This window comes from Chiloscyllium punctatum, chromosome 13 (genome assembly GCF_047496795.1).
Source record: "Chiloscyllium punctatum isolate Juve2018m chromosome 13, sChiPun1.3, whole genome shotgun sequence".
Taxonomy (NCBI): domain Eukaryota; kingdom Metazoa; phylum Chordata; class Chondrichthyes; order Orectolobiformes; family Hemiscylliidae; genus Chiloscyllium; species Chiloscyllium punctatum.
In genome coordinates this window covers 95,770,168-95,796,309 of record NC_092751.1, presented here as the reverse complement: position 1 = coordinate 95,796,309, position 26,142 = coordinate 95,770,168, and the positions used below count along the sequence as shown (strand labels likewise).

Genomic DNA, 26,142 nt, shown 5'->3' with positions numbered 1-26,142 from the left:
TAAATGAGAAAAAAATTAAACTTTCTCTTTGTTAAGGCTGTGTGCCTGGACAATTCTCTAAGCTTGGAAGTAAAGATCACATTGACATTTGAGATGTAGGGATCAGTTATATCTTCAACTCTTGAGATGAATCATGCAGAACAGAGTTAACCTTCAGAAGTGAGAAATCATGATATAAAGACCACTTTGAGGCTTGCTAACGAACATCCCTGGTGATAAAATCCCTTCAGCTGTGGCAGAGTAATAGCCAACCAAATTGAACTGACAGGTTCATCAGAGTGCTCACTACATTCTCTCGACCACTACTACTGTGACAGCACTTCAGAAAGTAGTTCATTGGACATTAAGTGCTTTGAGACATCTCGATGTTGTGAAAATTGCTCTATAATGCAAATTCTTAATTCCTCTTGCCCATTAAACCATTGATTTGCGACAGGCTGTTTAATTTTGGTCACAAATGAAAATACAGAGCAGCTAAGTTAACTATTGTTTCTCCTTTATTGAATCATATCACTGAGGTTGTGGTTCTGTTCGTTAGTCATGAGATTATATAGATTTTAATTGTTGTTCAGCATTGAATAAAATATTTTGATGCATTGTCTTCTTTTTTGGCTAAAGTGGGTCTGGAGCATGAAAGAGTGTTGATCTCTGAGTAAACTTAATTTTTATGTTGTTTTATTTGTGCAGTAATTACTCTATAAACAGCTTACAACTAATTTTTCATCAAGTATTGCAATCCTTCCTCATTTTGCCTTTTTTTTAAGCAACTAGTTAAGTGCAAAATGTACCATGTTATCTTTTAATGGTACCTTTAGTACCTCATTACAATGATGTAAGTGCACTTTTAGCTTTGCCCTGATAACAGTAGGTATTTGCATTTGTTGCTGTGAATACAGTATAGGTTCTTAATGTGAGAAGAAGTGTCATAATGTTAGTGTTGCTGGACTAATAATCCATTAGTGTTCTATGGGCAATGGGTTTGCATCGCACTCTGGCAAATGAGTGAAATTTGATTTCAATAAAATCTGGAATTAAAAGCTAGCCTAATGGAAATCATTGTCAATTGTCATAAAAGTCCATCTGGTTTACTTATGTCTTTTAGGGAAGGAAATCTGCAATCCTTACCCAGTCTAGCTTACAACTGATTCCAGACGTATAACAATGCGTTTACTTTTTACTATTCTCTGAAATGGCCCAGGAAACCACTGAGTTCGATCAAATTTCTACTAGGCCAAAATGAAAGAATAAATGAAACCAGACAGACATTTGGCATCAAGTTAGCATCAGAAATCACAACAGCAAACCCTATAAATTCCTCTTCATCAACATTTGAGAGCTTATGCCAAAATTCTGAGAGCTGTCCCACAGACTAGCCATGCAACAGCCTGGCATTGTGCCTAAGGTAAGTGCCCATGATTATAACAGTATCCCAGACATCATCATCTGTAAGTGAGACCCACCCCACTGGCAGGATACACCCATCAGTCTACTCGCGACTATCAATAAAGTGATGGAAAGGGTCTTTGACAGTGCAGTCAAGTAGCATTTGCAGAAGAATAACCTGCTCAGTGATGCTCAGTTTGAGCTCTGCTCCAGCCACTCAGTTCCTAACCTTGTTACAGTCTAGGTCCAAAAATGGACATAAGATCTGAACTCTGGCAAGGAGGTGAGAGTGACAGCCCTTGACGTCAAGGCATATGGCATCAAGGAGGCCAAGAAAAACTGGAGTCAGTGGGCTTCAGGGAGAAAACTCTGTACTGGGTGGAATCAAAATGGAGCATAATATATGATTATTGAAGGTCCATCATTGAACCCATGGACATTACAGTCAGAATTCTGCTGGATAGTGGTTTGGGCCCAACTATATTTAGCCACTTCTCAAATGACTTTCCTTCTGCCAAAGAGTCAGAAGTGGAGGTGCTCGTTGATGATTACATAACGGTCAGTACCATTCACGACAACTCAGATTCTGATGCATGCCAATATGCAACAAGATGTAGACAGCATCCAGGCTTGAGCTGATAAGTGAAAGTAACATTTGTGCCATGCAAATACCAGGCAGTGACCATCCCTAACCAGAAAGGATGTAATGATCACCCCTCTGTTTGTATCTACTTACGTTAATATTTTGTGAAGTACCTAGGAATTAAAATTAACAGAGCAAATAGAGTTGTGAACTATTACTTAACTATATTAAATATATACACCCCAGCACACCTCAAGCTTTTTCTTCAAGCATTAGTTTTGGGAGTGAGGGGGATGTGCATTATTTTTGTCACTAACACCCCTTAATTTTATCTCCTAGTTTTTATTTTGTAATGATATCCTAAAGAGCTGCTTGTTTTCTTTTTAATTCGGCTTGGTCTAGCCTTCGCCTTTTGCCAAAAGAGGATTAAAAGGAGTATAAGGAAAAGTCAGCCAGGAGAAAAGTTTTATAGTGTGTGATTGGATGAAACAAAACTCTTCAAGAGAAAGTGTATGCCTGGACTGTCTAAAATGGGTTTAACTTGTAGTCTGCAACATTAGTGGCAGGGAATGGTGAAAGCAAAACGCATAGTTTTAGGATGTGATACTCACCGTGTTTTCTTATGAGCAGAAAAATGGCTGAAGTAATGTGTACCTGCGTTACTTGTTTGCCAGATAGGAAACAAGTTGTGGATTCGGCACTTCTGCTACCTTAGAGAAATGGGATAAGGAGACTTTTTTTTCAGAATTTAAGCTTAATGATGCAAACACAGATGAAATTTAGACAAATTATTAGCTTTTGTGATGAATATTTATCAAAAAAAGACTTATTGACTACTTCTGAGGCGTGGTCAGAATTTGCCAATTTAGAAGAGTTAACATGGAACAGTCTATAATAGAATGCTGTAGATTGAAAGCAAAACCGCAGAAATTTCCATTGGAAATACCCCAATCTGTGCAAGTACTTAAGTTATATAAATGAGCCACACGATTGTGGATGGATAGACATTTAGCTTTGACAGCAGTTAAATTTACAGATTAACTCGCACAGTTAAAGTGAATGTCAGAAACACTAAAATAACTCATTGGAAAACATTCCTTTGCAGCAGCGTTCATGGAGCAGAGGGACCAACTTGTGATACAACAGAAAATGGAGGACACAATGCTAATGCACGAGTCAGTCTGTCTAGATATGGGTTGCAGGCAACAGTACAAAAGGAGACTAAGATAAATGAAGACAAATACTTTTGATCATTTTGAAAAACCAAACAAATTTGGGGTTTACACGAAGAGAATAAACCCCAACAATTGATGTTTCAAGTACAATTCAAAGTACTTAAATATTATGAACTTTACCAAATATTATAACAACTTAACAGGAAACAACAGGTTTAGAGAAAGAAGGTGAGAATGTGAAACAAAGAGCGGGCGTTACATTGGTCACAAGAATTTTCAGCCCAGTGATGCATGTGCTCATGCAGGATCTTTCAGTCGTGTAGCACTTAACAATGGCTATGTGTCGACCGTGTGTGGAATAGACCAGGATAGAATGCTAAAATGAATGTTTAACACAAACAGAAAATGCTGGGAATACTTAGCATCTGTAGAGTGAAAGCAGAGTTAACATTTCAGGTCCAGTGACCTTTCTTCTGAACTGATTGTAGCTAGGAAAATGTTGGCATCGATGTTGAAAGCAGAGTGGGGGAAGGAGTAAACAAGAGGTGGAAATGGTGCCCAGGGAGAGAGAGAGAGAGAGAACAACATTTGGGCAGACAAAAGAATCAATAGGTTGATGAGAATGGGTTGATTTTGGAAGCAACCAATGTGATGACAAGGCCTGGTGTATGGGGTTTGAGGTAAAGAAATGGGAGAGGTTGCCCTAAAATTATTGAACTCAGTATTGCGTCCTAAAGGTTGCAGAATCTTCAAGTAGAAAATGAGATGCTGTTCTTCTAGCTTGTGCTGAGCTTCACTGGAACACTGCAGCAAGCCTGAGACAGAGATGGTGGCAAGGGAATGTGGTGGTGTATTGAAGTGGTAGTCAACAGGAAGGTCAGGGTCTTTTTTTTTTGTAGACAGAATGTAGGTTTTCTGCAAAGTGGTCACCCAGTCTGCAAGTCGTCTGACCAATGTAGAGCAGTCAACATTGTGAACAGCCAATACAGTAGACTAGATAGTGAAGTGCTGATAAATCGCTCTTTGATCTGGAAGGTGTGAGGAGAGCCTTAGATGGTGAGGAGACAGAAAGTAAATGGGCAAGTGATTCACCTTCTGCAATTGCAAGGGAAGGTGCCATGAGGCTGTGGGGACTTGTTGGGAGTGGAGGAGGAGTGGACCAAGGTGTCCCAGAGGGATTGGTCCCTGTGGAAGGCTGCAAGAGAGGTGAGAGAATATTTGTCTGGTGATGGAATCCTGCTGGAAGTAGCAGAAATGGTGGCTAAGGATCCTTTGGATGTGGATGCTGGTGAGGTGGTGCCTGTTGGTGTTGTGGAAAGGAAGAAAAGGGGTGAGAGCTGAAGGATAGGAGATGGGTCAGACACGGTCGAGGGCCCTATCAACCACGGTGCTAGAGACTTCTCAATTGGAAGAAGGTGGACGTTTCAGAGCCCCCCTTCCAAAGCAGGCATCTTTGCAACAGTTGCAATGGTGAAACTGGGAGAATGGTATAGAGTCTTTACGAGAAACCGAGCGCGAGAATGGTGGTGGATAGTTCAGGCCTTTTTTTCCCAGGAAGATGTGGAGAACCTGAGACTATCCTGATGGGAGATGGATGTGTAAAGGAATTACATGTCTATGGTGAAGAAGAGACAGCTGGAGCCCACAAACTGGAAATTCTGAAACGAACATTGAGCATCAGAAGAATCATAGATGTAAGAGAGAAGGGTCTGGACAAGGAGAGAAAATTGAGTTAAGTTGGGGACAGATGAGTTCTGTGGGACAGGAGCTGGCACAAACAGTAGGTCTGCCTGAACAATCCTGTTTGTGGATTTTGGCAAGAGGTAGAAGCAGGCTGTGTGGGTTGGGGGATGATGAACATGGGGATGAGATCACCAAATGAAATGAAATTAGTGATCATTGTGGACACAAAGTCTGATGTTTAATGATAGGGTCATTGTCCAGGGGGGGAGATAGGAGGAGGTATCTGGGAGTTGGTACTCAGCCTCCACAGTGTAGAGATTAGTTCTTCAGTCAGCAACAGCACCACTACCCTTGTCGACAGGTTTGGTTCAAATTCAGGGTTAGTTCTGAGAGCACAGTATGCAGTCAGTTCAGAAGGACATAAGTTTGATTAGAAGAGGGAGGCAGAGAAATTAAGGCAACTAGTGTTATGTCAACAGTTCTTGATGAACAGGTAAAAGGGTAAAAAGAGGGTCCAGGTGAGGGGAGAGTAATGGAGGGGTCTGTGGGAGGGGGGAAAGACTCCTGCTGAAAGAAATGGGCACGGAGGTGAAGTTAACAGCAGAAGAGTTTAATGTCATTATTGTACCCGAAATTCTTTGAGGTGGGCGCGGAGGGATGGAACTAAGGCCTTTGCTGAGTGCAGAATGTGCAGCATCAGAGAGCAGGTGGTTAGAAGGGTTAGCAAAAACCCGACAAGTGATGGGTATTTGGAGCAGAAAAGGTGGAGTCAGAGGGAAGGGGAGGGATGAAACACTCCAGTGGGGTGGGGGTCTGTAAGTAGTTGCAATTTGCAATCTGTAATGCCTGAAAGGAAGAGAAAAGGTTTCTTGTTGAAACATTGAACAAGCCAGATAATGAAGTGGAACCGGGGGCAGGACAGCTCTGAGCCAGCGTAAGGTGGTCCTGATCGAGAGGTTGAGTGTGTGTGTATATGGCAGTGCATAGCACTGATTATAGATCTCAGGATACGGCAAGAAGAGGAACATTATACATCACGGAGACGCCTGTGATTCTGGGTGAATTCAAAATGGAAAGGATTAAACTTCAGTTAAAATCCACGTGGGGTGAGACTGAGCCAGAGGCAGTCACTGAGGAACGTGATGTGGCTGTGAAAGTGAGTTTTGATAAATACCTTATCAAACACTAAGAGTGACATCAAAGGTAATGACCATGAGAAAGGAAAAAAAAGAGTGGAAATTTTGCGTTCCTTATGTGGGGTGAAACTAGGCGACAGCTTTGCAAAACACCTACGTTCTGTCCACAAAAATGACCTTGAGCTTCCTGTTGCCTGCCATTTCAACACACCACAGTGTTCCCTCACTAATATCTCTGTCTCTGGCTTGCTGCAGTGCTCCAGTGAAAGTCAGCACAAGCTGGAAGTACAGCATCTCAATTTCCTCTTGAAGACACTGCAGCCTAAGATGAATAATTTTAGGGCCAGAGCACCTTCTCCCGTGTCCTCACCCCAAACCCCACTCACCAGGCCTTGTCATGACATGGGCTGTTACCACAAATAGCCTATTGTCAGACACCAGTAATCCCCATGAGCAGCTATTGATTCCCTCATACTGACTTTTACCCTTTCCTTTGTCTGTCCAACTGTTGCTCCATCTCCACTTCCCGTTTACACCACCACCACGACAACCACCACTCTATCTTTAGCACAGATGCTAATATTTTCTAAGCTGTAATCAGTTCTAAAGAAGGGTCTCTGGACCCGAAATGTTAACTCAGCTTTCTGTCCACAGATACTGTCAGACCTGCTGAGTTTTTTCCAGCAGTTTCTGTTTCTGTTTCTGATATCCAGCCTCGGCAGTTGTTTGTTTTTTTTTGTAAAGTAAAGGTATAGTCTGGTAGATGCTGGAAATCTGAAGTCCAAAGAGAATGTGGTGGAGAAATGCAGCAGGTCTGACAGCATCTGCGGAGAGAGAAACATTTCAAGTCCAATATGACTCGTCCTTGGAACTGGCTAAAATGCTGCTTTGGCTCACTGAATGCTAAGGATTAGAATCATGTTAAGGTTTTTGAGAATTCCATCCATTCCAGATAGGGAAGGGGATGATAATACAATAAAATTTTATAAATGGTAACTTATTTTAAAATAGTTGAAATCAATTGTTTTATTAGCACAGACACAGTATCCAATGAAATATTACTGTTATTAAGCAGGCCATCAATGAAGAAAGCAGATCCTCCGAAAAGAAAGGGGTCTACAATTAATCTTTGAAAAGATTAACTGGCCAACTAAGCTGGTTATGCCCACAAACTAGACTGGATATATGTTAAGATGTATTAGAATTAAGCACTATGTTGAAATATGTTACTGTTGGAGAAGCACTGTTGGTTAGCACTGCTGCCTCGCAGCGCCGGAGACCCGGGTTCAATTCCTGCCTCAGGCGACTGACTGTGTGGAGTTTGCACGTTCTCCCCGTGTCTGCGTGGGTTTCCTCCCACAGTCCAAAGATGTGCAGGTCAGGTGAATTGGCCATGCTAAATTGCCCGTAGTGTTAGGTAAGGGGTAGATGTAGATGTAGGGGTATGGGTGGGTTACGCTTCGGCGGGGCGGTGTGGACTTGTTGGGCCGAAGGGCCTGTTTCCACACTGTAAGTAATCTAATCTAATCTAATCTAATCTAAAAAAGTACTGAAGGCTAGCAAGACAAATTAAGTTTAGAACAATGTGACAGTTTTCCAGCCCTGGGTAACCTAGAAAGAATTAATTTCTAGTGATGTCTCACATGCTGGTCTTTCTAATGGTTACTCAAGTACAGCAATGTATTTTTTTTTAGCGAGAAGAAATGGCAAGTATTATCAATTCGGTTGGAATTTTTTTTTAAAAAAACGAAAAGGATAGTTAAAAACACTGTAGCTGCATACAGGTTTGTGTTTCAAAAACAGAAATTGCTGGAAAAGCTCAGCAGGTCTGGCAACACATGTGGACAGAAATCAGAGTTAACTTTTCGGGTCCAGTGACCCTTCCTCAGAACACCATCTGCAGCATCCATAGTTCTCTTGGTTTTTATTTGGTGGAAGTGACAAATATGGTGATATATTCTTTTTAGTAGCTATGTATTTATCTTGTATTTTAAAGGAACTGCTATATGAGGGCCAACTGGGGGATAAACATGCATATAAAATATAGTAACTCTGTATCTTTGGATGGATATGTCAAATTGCCACTCATTAATTACCTGTTTATTTTTGTGCATTAAGTCGTGGTTATAACATAATTGTTTGCAAAATCATCCTGTGTTAGAATAGTAGAAAACATTTGGCAGTGTCATATGGCCCCTAAGGGCTTATTATTGCTGTGAAGAAGACAAAAGCAATCTTCCTGATGGCTGAGCTATAAAATGCATTGAGCCCTTGTTGTCAAGATCCCTTCCCTCCCTTTCCCCTTTGATCCCCTAACTGCCATCACTCACCTTAACCTTAGTACCTTCTCGATCCAAGACATTGGGTAAGTGAGGTTCCAGTAGCAGACACCACCTGCCATTGCTGAGTACAGAAGAGTTTCTGCTCCGAGCTGACGGCTGCTATTTCCACACTCCAAATCCATGATCCAGGGAAGGTTCTGCAGTTGGCCCATCGAGTGGCTGAGTGGAATAGGACACAGCAGGCCTGCTTGGACAGAGACAATGCAGGTGTATGGCTAGCTGTCTGGGTGGCAACCAAACCCCCCCATCACTTCCCCCAAGATTCTGGTTTTTAGATTTCTAGAATTTGCTGTATTTCGCTTTGCAATGGCCCTATATCTTCTGCTGATTCGAAAGCTTATTTCTCCTTTTCGTAATAGATACAATAACTTCTGGCTCAATGATGACCTGCAGCAAAGTCTTGCAGCAACAAAGGAAAAATGAGTGAAAAGGCTTTGAATAAACGTTCAGGATCTTTTTGTTAATAGAAATATGTTTCTATCCTTCAAGACACTGAACAGGATCTAGAGCTTCATGCCTGTGATCAACTTGGTAATAGTTAAATTTCCATTAGTAATTTCAAGCGAGTTTAGCAAAGGAAAATCATCAACGTTGAGCCTAAGAAACTCGGAAATATAACAGAATGGGAGTAGGTCATTCAACCCTGAAGCCCACTCTGCATTTAATTAGATCATGGATGGCTTTGTATACTCACTTCATTCATCTTCTTTGGTTCTGTACTTTGTAATACCCCAGCGTTGCATAACAGCATTAAACATATGGCAAGGTTTCCAGGAACTGCCTTGATGAGATGAGGATTGACCTTGAGTCAAGAGATTTTTCTAAAGCCACGCTAAAAACAAATTCATTGGATTTAAAATATTTGTAATTCAGGCTATTTTGGCTCTTAGTCAATGACTGCAGATAAATGAATACAACAAATGGCACTTTACCATTAAGAGAGAAAGGCACTAATGGCAGCTGGGAGATGCCCAGGGTTCATTTACAAATTGCAGCCAGTCAAAAGGAGGCGCAGGAAAGGAGATGTGAGAGTGCACCATCTTATGTAACTGTCCACAAACAATTGCTTGTTTGGTGATCATCATTCAAACCTCAGTCGATTCCAGAATGGTGCCGGCAGTTTGGAAGGTATAGTCCCACTTTCAAAGAGGGAGAGAAAATAAGAAGTTATGGACCTGTCTGTCAACTATCATAAGTAGAGAAAATATCAGAATTTATGTAAGGCATGGGCTGTGATAAGTGGACATTGAGAAAATAATGATCTGATTGAGAAGAGGATTCACAAAAGGGAAATTGTGTTTGAAAACCTTTTTTGAGGATGTTACCAGCACAGTGGATAAGGAGGAACCAGTGAATACAGTGTATTTAGAAGGCTTTCAACTCTGTCCCACACAGATTAATGAACAAAATTTGAATGCTGGGATATGGGAACAAATATTGGTATCAGTTAATCAAGAGGGAAGGAAAGGAGCAGGAATAAATGAGTCATTTTCAGCTTGGTGGGCTGTGATTAGTGGGGCACTTTGAGGATCAGTGCTTCAGCCGTAGCTGCTCACAATCTACATCGTTGATGTAGATGTGGAGATCAGATGCGACATATCCAAGTTTGAAGATTACACAGAATCATTGCAAGGAGGATGAAAAGAGGCTTAAAGGACAGACTGAGTGAGCAAGCAACACCTGGCAGATGGAATATGATATCAACTTCAATAGGAAGAACAGATGTGCGAGGTATTTCTTCAATGGCAAAACAATTGGGACGTGTGGAATTCAGAAGTTGGCATCTGAAGGAACCTGGATAGTCTTGTTCATAATTTGTTGAAAGTTAATATCTAAGTGTAGCAGGTATTTTAGAAGACAGGTGTAGCAGATATTTTAGAAGTCCTTATAGCAAACTAATTTGAGTATAGGAGTGATGATGGGTTGAATTTTATTCTTGTTGATGAAGTGTGAGTTTTGTTCAACTTCTTGGAGGAGTTCTCACTGTGAGGCCTAGCGAGATTTCTCACCTTATTGCAGCAAACCTACCTCATCAACTCTTGTTTCTGATTCTAGCTGCATCTCAACATCTGGCAGTGTCGGAACACATCATCATTGTCAGAATATTCTGGAATTGACTGGCATCCTTGGCACTTGTGCCATCTTTAAATGCCTACTCTGCACTTGGACAAGCACCATTAGTCCAGAGCTATTCTGCACAGTTCCTGACATTTGCCCTGCACATGGCAGAGAAGGGAAAATTGGTGCCTCTCTTTTGCAGGCAGGGGTCCTGTTCAATAGGATTGTGTAGACCTGGGATGTCCTCTGCTCCTGGGGCTAGCGGGGAAGGTCATATCGCTAGACTCTAAGTCTGGTTCAGGGTTGCAGGACATAGCAATATTGATGCTCAGAACTTAATTAAAAGATGCAGAAAGTTGCTCCTTGTGTCATGATAGACATCTCCAGATTTTCAGTGGTTCTGCCCCATTTCTCGATTTTGCTCATGTCATTCAGGTCCTTTAAGAATCTGCTCATTGTTTCATTTGTACAGAAGCTCAACAAGACCACACCTGGCATAATGTGCAAAGTTTTGGTTTCACATCAGAAAGCATATACTTTCTCCAGACTAATTCCTGGGATGTTGGAGCTGTCCTACGAGGCCTGAGATGCAGAAAATTTCTTCATTTCAGGAATTCTGTACTCCAGAGGCTTATGGGATCTTAGTCATCCCATGTATTCAGGATAAAGATTGATGGATTTCTTGATATTATTAACATCAAGGGTTATGATGCAACAAAATGAAATTGTTAGATGATCAGCCATGATTGACAGGGAGAGAGCAGGCTAAAAGAGCTGAATGGCTTATTCTTGTTTCTGCGTTCCTTGTTGGAAGGGCAATTTTTGTTTTCAGTTTTTAAATCGTGTGAACTAGATGTGTTGTTCTTTCCATGACCTGGGCTAGCATTCACCATCTCGTAAAGCCTCAAATGATCTGTCCCTCATCTGCCCATATCCTATACTGCGTGAAATTACCTGATTTCTCACTCAGTGTGGTACTTTGGTATATAATGATCCATATTAATATAATATGCACATGTTTGCATTCTTTGTTTCTCGAACTCCAGAGGTCCCATGCCAAATCCAGCAACTGTTTTCTGATGATTATGAGGAGTTGAGCATTTCCCCTCTCTACTCAAACCGATAGTTATGTCTTTGACGTTTTCAGCCTTAACCTCTGGAACTTGCCTCCCTCAACCTCATAACCACCCAGATCTGTTAACTTAGTAAATTCTTCCAGGAGATAGTTTCTGTGGAAAGGATATTTGCCGTGGCAGGAATCTAGAAAAAGGGTTACAGAAAGAAAAACATTGTGTGTTTTTCTTTCTGTGATATTTTGAAATGTGTAAATGTAGATAAATCCCTGGGATCAGATCAGGTGTACCCCAGAAGTCTCCAGGACCTTAACATTAAGTGTATCACTGGGAAGCTAGGGAAGTGATTGCTGTGCCCCTTGCGATATTTGTATCTTCAATAGCCACAGATGAGGTGCTGGAAGACTGGAGGTTGGTTAACGTGGTGTCACTGTTTAAACAAAGGTGGTCAGGGAAAGCCAGGGAACTATAGACTGGTGAGCCTGACATCAGTGGTGGGTAAGTTGTTGGAGGGAATCCAGAGGGATAGGATATATATGTTTGGAAAAGCAAGGACTGATTTAGGGATAGTCAATATGGGTTTGTGCATGAGAAACCGTGTCTCACAAACTTGATTGAGTTTTTTGAAGAAGTAACAAAGAGGATTGATGAGGGCAGAGTGGTGGACATGATCAATATGGCCTTCGGTAAGGTCTTTGACAAGGTTCCTCTTGGTAGACTGGTTAGCAAGATTAGATCGCATGGAATACTGGGAGAACCAGCCAGTGGTAGTGAAAGGTTGCTTTTCAGACTGGAGGCCTGTGACCAACAATATGTCACAAGGATCAGTGCTAGGTGCACTGCTTTTCATCATTTATATAAATGATTTGAATGTGAACATAGGAGATATGGTGAGTAAGTTTGCAAATGACACCAAGATTGGAGGTGTAGTGGACAGCGAGGAAGGTTACCTCAGATTACAACAGGATCTTGATCAGATTGGCCAATGGACCAAGGAGTTTAATTTAGATAAATGTAGGGTGCTGCATTTCGGAAAGGCAAATCATTGCAGGACTTACTTATTTAATGGTAAGATCTTGGGGAGTGTTGCTGAACAAAGAGACCTTGGAGTGCAGGTTCATAGTTCCTTGAAAGTGTACTCCCAGGTCGATAGGGTAGTGAAGATGATGTTTGGTATGCTTGCCTTAATTGGTCAGGGCATTGCACATAGGAGTTGGGCAGTCATGTTGCAGCTGTGTACATCAGTGGTTAGGCCATCATTGAAATACTGCATGCATTCTGGTCTCCTTGCTATCGGAAAGATGTTGTGAAACGGATGGATTCAGAAAAGATTTACAAGGGTGTTGCCAAGGTTGGAGGGTTTAAGCTACAGGGAGAGACTGAATATGCTGAGGCTGAGGTTTGGGAGGTTTATGAAAACATGAGGGGCATGGATATGCTAAATAGACAATGGATTGGGGGGTCCAAAACTAGAGGGCATAGGTTTGAGAGGGGAACAATTTAAAAGGGACTTAATGGGCAACTTTTTCCACACGGAGGATGGTGAGTGTATGGAATGAACTGCCAGAGGAAGTGGTGACGCTGGTACAATTTCAACATTTAAAAGGCATCTGGATGGGTACATGAATGGGAAGGGTTTAGAGGGATCTGGGCCAATTGCTGGCAAATGGGATGAGATTTATTCAGGTTATCTGGCTGGCATGGATGAGTTGGACCAAAGGGTCTGTTTTTGTGGTGTATCTTTGTGACTATAAGTGCTGGAGAAACTCAGCAGGTCTGGCTGCAGCTGTGGGGAGAGAAACAGTGTTACTTCAAATACAATATGACTTTCTTCGGAACTTAGGGCACAGTCTTAGAATAAACGGTGAGCCAGTTTAGACTTAAATAAAGTGTATAGAAAGAGCTGGGGAAACTTGATACTGGATTGTGTTCAAGACAGAAATTGATTGTTTCCAGAGAACAATGGCATCAAGGAATATGGGTATCGTGGGAAAAAGTTACAGAGGTAGATGATCAACCATGATATACTTGAATTGCAGAGCAGGGTTCCAAATGTCTAATCATCTTTGATATAAGCTACTTTTTCAGTTTTTACTTCAGTTTACTGTTTATTTTTGCCCAATTATCCTTCTGTGAAGTGTCTCCTGGCATTTATTCTCTGTAAAAGGCACTATGTAAGTGCGAGCTGCTGTCAATAATTCTTTTTTTTGCTGGAAAGCAAAAGAACTGTCTGCAAACTAGCCTCCCCCAGCAGCTGTATTATTTGAACTGTCAACCTCAGAGCTCCTGTGGAGATTGTATAGCTGCACTCTGGGCCGCAGTTGGTGTCTGGTACAGACATAAAGTGGAACGAAAAAATACTTTAATCTTAAAAGGAAATATTTCCATCATCTTGCACAAAAGAAAAATCCCTGATCCCTGTGGAAATGCACTGAGACTTGGCACATATTCCTACTGGAGATCAGAAAGCCACCATCAATGCATGCTGTGATTACACTGTCTTATTATTCACACCTTGCTCACTTGGACTGTGCTGATTGTTAACATTTCAAATGAGCACCATAAACCCTTACATGTAAATAGAACATCTTATTATGTTCTCACTTTGTGGAAGAAATACAAATTTACTTGCCTAAATGTCTGGAGTCTTGGTTATATCATTTTTTAATGCTGTGCCATTGGTGGCCATGCCTTCAGCTGCTGTTAACTCTGGAATTCCCTCCCTAATTTTGTTTTTGCCTCAGCCTCTCCATGCTCCTTGAAATCTATTGTTTAAACCAAGATGTTGATAACCATCCCTAATGTCCCCTGACATGCGGCTTGGTGTCAAATGTTGTGTGAATGACATTCTAGGAAGCACTATTTAGACAGTTTGCTACAATAAACCAGCAATATAAATTCAAGCTGTTTCAATGTCCTCTTGTGTTTTCCCAATTTTAATCACCCCATTAATGGTGACTGTACCTTCAGTTATTCGGCTCCAGGCTCTGGAATTCTAAATGTCTTTGCCTTATCTTCTTTGATTTCCTCTTTTGAGACATTCCTTAAAACCTACTGTTTTGAACATGTTTTTGGTCATTTGTTCTAATATCTCCATGTGTTGCTTTGTTTTTATAGTGCTTCTGTGAAGTACCTTGGAATGATTTATTATGTTAAGGGTACTTTATAAATATAGTTTGTTGTTTTTGTGACGAACATTCTTGTTTGGTATGAATGTTTTTAATTTTCACACTTTAGACAGGAATTTGTAACAAGACTGCATCATTCCCATAGTTTCACCATGGTGGATGAGTCAGAATATTATGCAATTATTTTCCCATCTGGTGTCATATTTGAACTGAAAGGAGTATGAACATGTCTAGGTAGCTGGTTGTAACTGTCATTGGCTTTGCATAATATTCATGACACTAATATTGGTTTGGCCAGAGCATTCCATTAATGGAGAACTCCTCAATTTTCTTCCTGTCCTTTGACCGTTGAGTTTTCATTGCAACGTTTGGACAGAACCTCATGGAGTGTACAACAATTGTCACATTACTCCTAATAATTTGTGGTTTTTAAAGCTCTTAAATGTTATATAAATACAATGGTAAAATATATGTGTCAGGAAAGTTGAACTTTTTAATTATAATTTAACATAAACAAAGTTATTTAACCCTAACTAAAGTGTACAGTTCATTTTAGTTCAATGTAAAACAGTGCAATGCAAATGAGGGCTGAGAGTGGGGAGGCGTGGGGGTAGAAAAAGCACTTGGGACATAGTTTATGTTTGTAACCTGAGTTAGAGAAATTGCAAAGCAGCTCATGTGAGAAATGGAAAATATGCCTGAGGTTGAGCCTGATTGCTGGAATGGTCATCTTCTTCAGCGAGGCATTGATTTAACATCTCAGCCAAAAGACATCACCTTCAACAATGTAGTGCACCCTGAATGCTACGTATGAGCACTAAATTGTATGATCAGTCTGTAGAGTGGAGCTTTAAACCATAAGATTCTGAATCTTAAGTCACGATTTCTTTTCCCCATTGAAGAAAACTACATTTTATAAGTACAAGACGTGACTGTTCAAAATTGAAATTATATAAGCTATAAAACAAACCAGTTTCCTCCAATATTCTGCAATAATTACCAAATTACACTTAATGCTTACAATATTCTTTATATGTCCAAAATGAAATTTAAGGAGTTTTATCTTTTAGCTCAACTGTGTGCTTAGAAGCAAGAATGCTACCAAGTGGATGGCATTGCCAAAGAGGGTGTCAGAGGCTTGTGGTTATGTGGTGCTTCACAAAGATTTCTCAACCTGGTGCTAGCAGTGCAACTGCTTCCAGTATTTCACCATCTCCTGCAATGAGTACTTGTTCAGGAGTTCCACAGTCTATTCATTGTATGGGGCTGTATTTTTTGGCTATTAGTTTCATCGCATTTCACAGAGGGTTTTTCCTATGAAGCATATATTGTCACCGCATTTTTTTTTAAACTACCAACACTGTCCCTACAGCGCCTTTCTCACTAGATTCTAGCCTGATTGTACCACCCACTGTTCCTGGCACATTCTGCAACCCTCAGGATATCTCTCAGTAAAATAGCATCATTGGTGACTGTAATGTGTTTAAAAAACTGGCAATTGGGTGCTGCCGTTCACCAGCAACATCATGCCACAGCAATCACCACACCCAGTCTGGTCAAGGCACATTGCTGGCATGGCTGAACCTCCCACGCACAGACAAACACTCCACTATCTCACCCTAGTCGCTGTTCACAACCAGACCACGGTTTATCTGCCCAGAGCAACATTCCATCTGAGCATCCACTCTTAGTCATTAGCACTCTGTCCCCAGTTCCCACTGTAGACCCCTAGCCTGTTGTTCCCATTAAGGGACTATCACATACAGACAAGCAATTGGGCAATTCCAAAGATGAGCTTTTACTTGCAATCTTAAACACAAACAGTTTCCTTCACGAGACTTCGAAGTTTAGGTTTTTATTCAATTTAAATTACACCAGCTGCCATGGTGGGATTGGAGGACAGGTCCCCTGAACATTACCTGGGTCTCTGGTTTACTTGTCCAACCACAGTATCACTAGACCATTGCTCTCACTGTAAAAAAAATGTAGGTTGACACCTATTGTAGGCCTTTAGTTTAGAATTGAATAAAGCTTTTAACTGCTTATTTGTAATTAGAGTGCCTACAGTCTGAAGGGTTACTGTTGTAAGTGCTGCCTACAGAGCTGCTGCTACAGTATAGTAACACCAACTCTAATCTTGTTGCAACTGAGATGTGGCATCACTGAATTTTCTGAGTGAGCTCTAACTGGTCTCTGTGGTATTACTACCTCATATCCTCTTGCTTTGAGATATGGCAGCACAGAATTTATCCTGTGACCTCCAAATCCTCTTCCCTCTAGGCATGATTTGGTCCAAACTAGAACCTTAGGGGTTTACCTGTTTTAGAGACGGTATCGATGCAACTTGTTGTTCTATCATAATACAAATTCAAAAGGAAGGACTTGTCTAAATATTTCATTTTTTTCCCTCTTAAATGATTTATAACTATTTTAGGAATAGCCTTAGGATGCTCAACCCCTATAGTCTGTTCTGACATTCAATTAGATCATCCTGATCTCTACCTTAACTCCACATGGTCATCTGTATTCCATATTTTTTCATCACCTTAACCAAAATAATCTCAATCTCAGTCTTGAAAATTTCACTTGGCTCAACATTCACAGCTCTTTGTTAAGTGAGTTCCAGAATTCACTCTCTTCAAATGCATAATTTCTGACTTAATGTTCAAATTAACAGAATAATTGAATTCAAGGAATTTATATTTTAAGCTTGTGTTTTGTTTTATTTTCTCCATTTTCCCACTTGTATGCTCAGAGATAATAGGTAGAGTCATGGAGTTGTATGGCATGGAAACTAGTCCCACTTGCCAGCATTTGGCCTATATACTTCTCAACACTTCTATTCACATATCCACCCAGATGCCTTTTAAATGTTGTAATTGTACCAGTCTCCACTACTTTCACTGGTAGCTCATTCCACACACACAATATCTTCTGCATGAAAACGTTGCCCTTTAGGTCCCAATTAAATCTTTCCCCCTCACCTTAAAACCTATACCCTCCAGTTTTGGACTCTTTCCCCTCCCCACCCCAGGGAAAATACCTAAGTACCTTGGGGCTACCCATCCTATCCATGTCCTTCATGATTTTATAAACTTTTATAAGGTCATCCCTCAGCCTCTGATGCCCCAGGAAAAACAGTCGCAGGCTATTCAGCCTCTCCTTATAGCTCAAACTCTCCAACCTTGGCAACATCCTTGTATGTCTTTTCTGAAGCCTTTTAAGTTTCACAACATCTTTCCTATAGGAGGGAAACCAGAATTGCACGTAGTATTCCAAAAGTGGCCTAACCAATGTCCTGTCAACTCCTGTACTCAATGCACTGACCAATAAAGGAAAGTGTACCAAACGCCACCTTCACTATTCTGTACACTTGTACCTCCACTTTCAACGAACTATGAACCTGCACTCCAAGGTCTCTTTATTCAGCAACACTCCCTAGGACCTTACCATTAAGAGTATAAGCCCTGCCCTGAGTTGCCTTTCCAAAATGCAGTACCTCACATTTATCTAAATTAAACTCCATCTGCCACTCCTTGGCCCGTTGGCACATCTGATCAAGATCCCATTGTACTTTAAGGTAACCTTCGTTGCTGTCCACTACACCTCCAATTTTGGTGTCATCTGGAAATTTACTAACCATACATCTAACGTTCACATCCAAATCATTTATATAATTGATGAATAGCAGTACACCCAGTACCGATCTTTGTGGTACACCATTGGTCACAGGTCTACAGTCTGAAAACTAGATTTCAGAGGTGCCAAGAGTCATTAGTTTAGGTTATACTGTGCATTTTATTTTTTCGGCCAAGGTGCACTACTTCACTTTTCCTGCATTGTATCCCATCTACCAGACTTTTGCCCACTCGCTCAACTTATCTACATTATTTTCAATCTCATTATGTCCCCTCCACAACATATTTTCCGATGTATCTTTGTGTCATCTGTGAATTTAACTACTATGAAATCATCGCTATATGTTATAAATTGTTAAAGGCCCAGACAGATCCCTGCAGTAACTAATTCACGTTCTGCCAATGAAAAAAATACCCTTTTTATGCATATTCTGTTTTCTGCCAGTCAGTCGATCTTCTGTCAGTGTTACTATGTCACCCACTATGCTATGTGCTTTTACTTTGTTTAATATGTTTTTAAGTGGCACTTTGTCAAATGCTTTCTGTAAATTCAAATATGATACATTGACCATGTCCCCTTATCCATATGTCATGCTACTCCTTCAAAGGATTCCAATAAGTTGGTTCAACGTGACTTGACTTTCACAAAGCTCAAGTTGATTCTCTGAAATATCTTGAATTTTTCAAAACGTCCAGCTCTTAACTTCCTTTCTGATCAATTCTCATACCAACTACATGACAGATGTCAATCTAACTGGCCTATAATTTCCTGGTTTTTACTTCCCTCCCTTTCTGACTGGAAGGGTTGCATTTGCTATTTTCTAGTCTAATAGAACATTCCCAGAACTTAGCAAAGCTTAAAAAATTAACACCAATGGCTTTACTACTCTGCTATCCATTTCCTTTTAAGACCTACGAGTAAAATCTATCAGGACCCGGGACATGGCCAGGCCTCAACTTCATCAGTTTGTTCAGCACTATTTTCCTAGTGATTATAATTTCACCAAATTCTGCCCTTCCTTTTCACTACCTGACTTACAGCTATTAACAAGTGTTGTATTTTGTACGCTCTGTAGTGAAAACGGTGGCAAAGTATTTGTAAATTTCCTCCACTGTTTCTCATTACTTACTTTTAACTCAATGTTCTCTGGAGGACCAATTTAAGTGTTGAAATTCTGCTTGATATGACTTGCTGGGATACTGTGGAAATTAAATCCTACTGTTCCTGGAGTCATCACAAATATGAAAAACGTAATCAAACTATCCAGCATCGCAATTTACTTGTCTGATGAATTTGGGTTCAAAGAAGACACTCAGTAAGTTTCTGTATGTAATGAAAAAAAGGCTATTTCTTCAAATAGATTGTTTTAACCAATGGCAGGACAGGAAATAGGACTTCCTTGGTTGAAACTCTTCCACTTACACTCTACCCTTTTTAAATTCCTGCCTTCACAAACAGACAAGACGTTGATATTAATAGAAAAGTAAAGCTGAAGAAAAATGATAGAAATGGTTTTATAGCACCAGTTACAATCATAGGATTTGATGAGTTGCTTTCTTTCAAATTAACAGAATAATTGAATTCAAGAATTAGTTCTTTGCTAATGGAAACAAGGTCATTTGCACACTATTGTGGCCTTTCATTTCCTGATTCAGTAGGCTCTGAAGGTGATTTTCCTTTTTTTTTCCTTTCAACAAGGGAATCTGCAAAGACAGTGGAAGACAGCTAGCTGTTACTGCAGACTAACTGGTACAGAAGAGAAACAATCACAGGGAGAAATCTTTGATGTGTTGTCTTTGCAGTTTAGGTGTTACTACTGTAACCTCTCCACACGAGACATGGCCACGTAGTCAGGAGCCAATCAAATTTTTCTGTAAAGATTTGTCCCCTAATTAAGAATCCATCCGTACAGTTGTGTCTGTTTTTGCTCTTTCTGTTCCAGGCAAAAGCAACATTGTATTTGCAACTCATAATTTGCACAATCTCTCATTAGTTTAAAGCAGTATAATCCTTTTTTAAGTCCACAATCCAAAAATCCATGTCAGAAATTCAGATGTAGGATATTTCTGACAGGAAAATCCGCTTGTCTTTATTTCTGTTTCTAGTAGAATCTGGGCTGGCCAAAACAGCCTGCATTGTGGGCTAAACGCCATATTGATCCAAATATGTTGCTCTCCCAAATATCACACAAGTTAATTAAATCTGATGAAGGAGAATGGCAGCAAATTTGTTGTATAAGGCCAATGAGAATGTAAAAAAGCTTTAGGCCCTTCTGTTTGAAACTTAACATTGCGGTGCATAGATGCTCAGTAAGCATTGTATTGCAACCTGATTGGGACCCAGTGCATTCAAAAGAAAAGCAAGTATATTGATTGCTGTGTAGCAAATAACTTGTGTAGAAACTACATTGTGATGAGTTCAAGCCTATTAATGTATTTGTGTGGCTCTGCTCCACCCTTGCCTGTTTTTGTACTACTTTGCGATAAGGTTGACAGATATACTCACAAGGGTTTAGTTTCCATTCCAAATGGAAGAAGTGGAATAAATCATGTGTCGAATTGCCTGATTTTAGTCTGTCTAATGTGGAAATTAATTCTTTGATAGGTTTCAGCACTTTGTTCTTTCTAAAAGGATGGAAAGTTAAACAAAGGATATCATTTTGACAGCTTTATAATTGAATCTGAAGACATTTTAATTATCTAGTCAGCGTGACTGAAAATTGAGATGTTTCTGCAGCTCAACAATTTGTTGAAATCAATTCCAATTCAGCACTCTGCATGATTCAATACCCAAAAAAAGTCTTTGGTCAATTAATTTAGTTTACTGTGAGTGAGATGGAAAGAGTGTACTTTGTGTAGTTTCGAAAGATCTGTATATTAAAACAGATGGTGTGCAGTTAGGTGAAAATAGTGGCATGAAAGCTCAACTTCAGTAGGCTGTTCATTGGATAATGCCTCAATCGAATACCAGTTTGTAAACATTACATGTAAACTGCTCTGTGGTGTTGAAGTGATCGATCAGCACCCTCTAGTGTTTCTTGTGAGGAAGCAGACACAGCAAAGTGTGAGACTGCTTCAAAAGCACAATTCATTCATTCTAATTTCACAAACAATGCAGAGTTAAGAGTATCTACATGAAACATTTTGCAACGTGTGAACTCATTTTTTTCCAGGTGTTACTTAATCTGTAATGTTTTTCAGCATTTTCTGTTAATTTTTACTAGCAAAAATGGAAAATCGATCCAGTTTTATCTTAGAAACTCAAAACTGACCTGAGAAGGTTGTCTTTTTAACTTCCCAAGGAAAACTGGGCATGAAATGCAAACGGGTACACTTGTCTGACGGATTTTAATAGCTTGACTCATTTGAATCCCACAAGTCAGCTGCTTGCTCACTTAGTTTTCAATATTTTTCCTGTCTTAAAATTTTAAGTACACGTGGTTCAGAATTAAGATTCCAATGTAGAGAGAATGAAATGTACATGGTTCACAATGGCATGATTAAACTTGCCTATAACACCATTGTTTGTTTTTCACTGTCTTCAGTAGTGTTTCACAGAACTGTTATTTCCTCACAAATCTGGTGTTGTCATTAAATTTCCTTGTTTTCTTAGGTATTTGTCACCTTTCATTTTGTGTTCCATAGCCACTGGGGATGCAGTCACCCATTACTTTCTCCTCTCAGGGCTCCACTTTTGGCTTTTCAAATTGGAAACCTCTGACCTTTCAGATTTTCCATTAGAGTGTCAATTCTAGCTGCAGACTTTATCATGTCATCCTGCCATATTTTCTTCTACCGGTCCTTTTCCTTTTAATGAAACTTCACTTTCACTCCTGTTTGTTTTTCTTTGCTACAGCGATCTTCACAACACCTACTTTTACTATATTTTATTATTCAGCACAAGCTGTCTTTCTAACTTCACATGGGAGATTCAATGGAAATGGTAATGCCATTGGACATCAGGGAGAGATAGATAGATAAATTATTGTTCTATTCTGGGAGATGGTCATTTCCTGGCACTTGTGTGGTGTGAATGTCACTTGACAAATTTCATTCTATTCTTGAATGTTGTCCAAGTCTTGCTGCGTATGGATGTGTACTGCTTCAGGATCTGATGAGTTGCCAGCTGTACTGAGTATTATATATTCATCAGCGAACAGTCTCTCTGACCATAGGATGATGGGAAGACCTAATGAAATATTTGATACGGTAGCCAAGGTTATGGTGTTTTCAGTTTTGGGGAATTTAGAAATAGGGGTCATAAGATAATCACTATGAATCCAATAAGGAAGTCAGGAAAATACATCTTTGTCCGGAGGTTAGTTGCAATCACAAGGAGTAATTGGGGCAAATGATATAAATGTGTTTGAACAGAAGTTGGATAGACATGAGAGAAAAAGAATCTGATGCGTGGATGAGATTATATAAAGAATAGTGAGAGGAGGAACATATGGAACATGAACGTGAGCATATACCAGTTGGACCAAGTGATGTTTGTTCTGTACATTCTGTATAATTTTATAAAATACAGTTTCAGCTGTAGTGTTGCCCAAGTCACTTCAGCTTTAAATTGGCTGAATTTCATTCAAACATTAGATTTTAATTTTCAGTAATCAATTCAACTGTTGGAACTATTAGAATTGTCTTCCCCACGAACTGAGAGATCAAAGCTGAAACTCTACCATTCTATCGTGCAAAAGCAAACAGTAAACCTAAAAGTTGCTCGATGATCAGGCATGTCTTTGCAATCGGAATCTAATTTTCCAGCTATTAACATGTCCCACACGGAGGAACAATCACCGATGATGTCTGACATTTTTAATACATTTACAGAACATAAATTAATTACATTCACAGTATGATTTGTTCACTAGCTGATTGATGCATTTGGCAATACCTCCATACCAATGCAATACAAGGCAGCTTTTTTGTTTGTCATTTGTTGAAGTCATAAACCACTGTTCTGAAGATCTGATGAATAAATTATAACATGCAACTATGACAGGATGTCATTGCAGGGAGACCTACACAGATTTCTCTGAAAGCTATGATTAGATACATGGATCCTCAAACTTAAAAGCATTTGAGAGTTTTTTCTAACATTAAGCAGGTGCATGTATATTGCGTATATTGACCCAGCCATTTAGTACCTAGTTTACATTGCTTGATTTTGATTCAAGGTGTCAGGTCTAGGACAAAACTGTGAACTAAAGACTTGTGGTAGTGCTCCAATTTTTGTTAATTTTAAGAGTAGAACAGTGAGTTATATTTAAATGAAAGCTAAGTAAATTCCAAAGATTGTTCAGGAAACCCAACAGACCCCTCACTGCTGCATTATGTTTTGCATTGTGTTAAATTAAGGAGACTGATCACTTAAGCAGGTATCACAGTGCCTTAGCTCAGAATGGAGCTCCATCATTATACTGCAATTTGTGCATGACTGTCAGATGGAGCTCCTGACACAGGAATATCAGCAATCACTCGCTGAAGTTAGTTACACCTATTTTCTTCTATAATGTGACACTGTAAAGTTAATATATGATGAAACAAATTTGCTATAAAATAGTAAGCTTATGTAGATTGAAACATTATATTGTTTTCAGTAGCAGGAATAGTTAAAGAAAGACTAGCCTTGCTTTTGTAACTTTCACAACCTCAAACTTGTCTAAAGTGCTTTGTCGCCAATGAAGCACCTTTTGAAGAATAGTCACTGTGGATGTAGGTTTGCTCACTGAGCTGGAAGGTTTATTTTCAGACATTTCGTAACCATACTAGATAACATCTTCAGTGGACCTCTGGACAAAGCATTGCTGATGATTCCTGCTTTCTATTCATATGTTTGGGTTTCTTTGGGTTGGTGATGTCATTTCCTATGGTGATGTCATTTCCTGTTCTTTCTCTCAGGGGGTGGTAAATCAGTTCCAAGTCAATGTGTTAGTTGATAGAGTTCCAGTTGGAAATGCCATGCTTCTAGAAATCCTCGTGGGTGTCTCTGTTTGGCTTGTCCTAGGATGGATGTGTTGTCTCCGTCAAAGTGGAGTCCTTCCTCATCTGTATGTAAGGATACTAGTGAGACAGGATCATGTCGTTTTGTGGCTAGTTGATGTTCATGTATCCTGGTGACTAGTTTTCTGCTTATTTGTCCAATGTAGTGTTTGTTACAGTTCTTGACATTAGTTTTGTTTGTTGTCTGTGTGGGGTCTTTCAAGTTCATTAGCTGCTGTTTTAGTGTGTTGATGGGTCTGTGGGCTACCATGATGTCAAGATGTCCGAGTAATCTGGCAGTCATTTCCAAGATGTCTTTGATATAGAGGAGAGTGGCTAGGGCTTCTGGACGTGTTTTGTCTGCTTGTTGGTCTTCCTGTCCTGCTGAACCTGAAGTGGCTGGCACCCTCCTGTCCAGTGCCCAGCAGGTTAGGGGAAATGTGAGTTCCCATGCGATGACTGGCATGCGAAGTGTGGCACAGAAAGGTACAATAAGTTGGATAATTGGAAGAAGCTGCAAGTCTGAGAGAGGGATAGTTCTCACCAAGATAGTGTTAATCAGGTCAAGTTGTAATCGCAATACTCAGGAATTCTAGTGCTAATAGCTTAGTAATGTGAAATTGTCCTTTCCCCTTCATCTTTCATGACAGCTCACCTTGTATCCACCACGGTTGTGGGTTTGCTCACCGAGCTGAATTTGTAGACATTTCGTCCCCTGTCCAGGTGGCATCTTCAGTGATTTGGAGCCTCCTGTGAAGTGGTGCTGTACTGTGTCATTTGGAATTTATTTTGTTCTTTCTTGCTGCTTCTGGTTGCCAGTTCCGGCAGTTCATTGTAGTGGCCAGTATATTGGGTCTAGGTCTATGTGCTTGTTGATGGAGTCTGTGGATGAGTGCCATGCTTCCAGAAATTCTCTGGCTGTCCTCTGTTTAGCTTGTCCTATGATCGTTGTGTTGTCCCAGTTGAATTTGTGGTCTTGTCGAATGTGTGTATGGCTACTATGGACAGCTGGTCGTGTCATTTAGTAGCTGGTTGGTGCTCATGGATGTGGATTGCTAGTTGTCTGCCTGTTTCTCCTACATCGTGTTTTGTGCAGTCTTTGCATGGAATCCTGTAAATTGGATTAGTCTCAAACATGATGGATATAGGGTCTTTTGTCCTGGTGAGTTGTTGTCTGAATGTGGCTGTCGGTTTATGGGTTGTGATGAATCCCAGTGGGCAGAGAAGTCTGGCTGTTAGTTCCAAGAAGTTTTTTATATAAGGTAGCGTGGCTAGTGGCTAGTCCACCATAGTCAGACCTCAGTGTCCATGCTGAGGTGAAATAAGAAGCAGTTCTAAGTGTCTATTAATGAAATTAAAACTGCTTTTCAAGCTGTTAATGCTAAAGACCCACTCACTTCAAGCACTTAAAGTATTTGATCCATGAGCATTGATATTCACAAAGGAGAAGGGCATGGTGGATGGTGCACCTCAGGAGGGGTATGTTAATACTCTGGGGCATGTCAATATGAAAAAAAAAGGAGGAAGTGTTGGAAGGAGGAGGAAGAATTAAGGTAGACAAGTCCCCAATACCTGATGATAGAATCTATCCCAGAATGCTGAGGGAGACAGGTGAGGAAATCCTTTGTATCCTCTTTAGTTACAGTATATCCCAGAGGACTGGAGAACAGCAGATGTTGTTTCTTTGTTTACGAAGAATAACAGCAATAGTCTGAAATTACAGGCTGCTGAGCCTTATGTCAGTGATAGGGAAATTATTGGAGAAGTTTCTTCGGGATAAGATTTACACATATTTGGAAAATGATTGACTTTTTAGTGATGGGCATCTTGGTTTTGTATGAGGAAAGTTGTGTCTCTCAAAGTTGATTGAGTTTTTTAATGAAGTGACAAAAGTGATTGGCAAATGCAAGACAGTAGATGTTGTCTGTCTCGACTTTAGCAAGACCCTTGACAAGGTC

General features: G+C 40.2%; 1 protein-coding gene across 10 annotated transcripts in view; it reads left to right on the top strand.

Moving 5' to 3' along the window:
- kcnma1a (potassium large conductance calcium-activated channel, subfamily M, alpha member 1a) overlaps positions 1-26,142 on the top strand; it is an 845,585-nt gene that overhangs the window by 512,830 nt on the left and 306,613 nt on the right. The gene's annotated exons all lie outside the window — the stretch shown is intronic.